The sequence below is a fragment of the Schistocerca gregaria genome, unplaced genomic scaffold (genome assembly GCF_023897955.1).
Source record: "Schistocerca gregaria isolate iqSchGreg1 unplaced genomic scaffold, iqSchGreg1.2 ptg000537l, whole genome shotgun sequence".
Lineage (NCBI taxonomy): Eukaryota > Metazoa > Arthropoda > Insecta > Orthoptera > Acrididae > Schistocerca > Schistocerca gregaria.
The window spans coordinates 1,529,303-1,531,635 of record NW_026061934.1 but is presented as its reverse complement, the minus strand read 5'-3'; positions in this window follow the sequence as shown (position 1 = coordinate 1,531,635).

The following is a 2,333-nucleotide window of genomic DNA, read 5'->3' as shown; positions in this document are numbered from 1 at the left end:
CGAGTTGCACGGGTGAATGCGAAAAGTGTTCATATGTAATAAAAACCTGAGAAACCCGTCCGTTTTCGTCATTTGTTATCGAATCGACTTAAAACCAGATCGTCACATTGGCTTGTCTTCTCTCTGAAACGGTTGTACTTATCGTCTGCAAAGGTATGTCGAGTGCTGCGGTATGTGGAGACACTAAAAGCACCATAGTAGAACACAGATGAAGCTTCTAAGTTGATTTAATAGCAAGTAAGAAGTAGTACAATTCAAGTTTTAGGTATCGATTATTGACATTTTAGCCGGCTTTGGTGCCTTGAACATGAGCTAGGACCTTAACATTCTGCATGAAAGGAGGACTAGCAGCCGAGTTGCACGGGAAAATGTGAAAAGTGTTCATATGTAGTAAAAACCTGAGAAATCCGTCCGTTTTCATCATTTGTTACAGAATCGACTTAAATCCAGATCGTCACATTGGCCGCAGTTCTGTCTGAAACGGCTGTACTTATCGTCTGCAAAGCTATGTCGCGTGCTGCGGTATGCGGAGACACTAAAAGCACCATAGCAGAACATAGATGAAGCTTCTAAGTTGATGTAATAGCCAGTAAGAAGTAGTACAATTAACGTTTTAGGAATCGATTTTTGACTTTTTACCTGGCTTTGGAGCCATGGACATGATGTAGGACCTTAAGATTCTTCATGAAAGGAGGACTAGCAGCCGAGTTGCAAGGGAGAATGTTAAAAGTGTTCATATGTATTAAAAACCTGAGAAATCCGTTCGTTTTCGTCATTTGTTATCGAATCGACTTAAAGCCAGATCGTCACATTGGCCGTTCTTCTCTCTGAAACGGTTGTACTTATCGTCTACAAAGCTATGTCGCGTGCTGCGGTATGCGGAGACACTAAAAGCACCATAAATGAACACAGATGAAGCTTCTAAGTTGATGTAATAGCCAGTAAGAAGTAGTGCAGTTCAAGTTTTAGTTATCGATTATTGACTATTTTGCTGGCTTTTGTGCCTTTGTACATGAGCTAGGAGCTTACGATTCTGCATGAAAGGAGGACTAGCAGCCGCGTTGCACGGGAGTATGTGAAAAGTGTGCATATGTAGTAAAAACCAGAGAAATCCGTCCGTTTTCGTCATTTGTTATCGAATCGACTGAAAGCCAGATCGTCACATTGGCCGCTCTTCTCTCTGAAACGGTTCTACTTATCGTCTGCAAAGCTATGTCGTGTGCTGCGGTATGCGGAGACACTTAAATCACCATTGTAGAACACAGATGAAGCTTCTAAGTTGAAGTAATATCCAGTTAAATGTAGTACAATTCAAGACTTAGGTTCGATTATTGACTTTTTACCATTCTTTGGTGCCTTGGACATGAGCTAGGACCTTAAGATTCTGCATGAAAGGAGGACTAGCAGCCGAGTTGCATGGGAGAATGTGAAAAGTGTTCATATGTAGTAAAAACCTGAGAAATCCGTCCGTTTTCGTCATTTGTTATCGAATCGACTTAAACCCAGATTGTCACATTGGCCCCTCTTCTCTGAAACGGTTGTATTTATCGTCTGCAAAGCTATGTCGCGTGCTGCGGTATACGGAGACACTAAAAGCACCATAGTAGAACACAGATGAAGCTTCTAAGTTGATGTAATAGCCAGTAAGAAGTAGTACAGTTCAAGTTTTAGGTATCGATTATTGACTATTTTGCTGGCTTTTGTGCCTTTGTACATGAGCTAGGAGCTTAAGATTCTGCTTGAAAGGAGGACTAGCAGCCGAGTTGCATGGGAGAATGTGAAAAGTGTTCATATGTAGTAAAAACCTAAAGAAATCCGTCCGTTTTCGTCATTTGTTATGGAATCGACTTAAAGCCAGATCGTCACATTGGCCGCTCTTCTCACTGTAAAGGTTGTACTTATCGTCTGCAAAGCTATGTCGCGTGCTGCGGTATGCGGAGACACTAAAAGCACCATAGTAGAACACAGATGAAGCTTCTAAGTTGATGTAATAGCTAGTAAGAAGTAGTACAGTTCAAGTTTTAGGTATCGATTATTGACTATTTAGCTGGCTTTGGTGCCTGGGACATGAGCTAGGAGCTTAAGATTCTGCATGAAAGGAGGACTAGCAGCCGAGTTGCACGGGAGTATGTGAAAAGTGTTCATATGTAGTACAAACTTGAGAAATCCGTCCGTTTTCGTCATTTGTTATGGAATCGACTTAAAGCCATGTCGTCACATTGGCCGCTCTTCTCTCTGAAACGGTTGTACTTATCGTCTGCAAAGCTATGTCGCGTGCTGCGGTATGCGGAGACACTAAACCACCATAGTAGAACATAGATGGAGCATCAAAG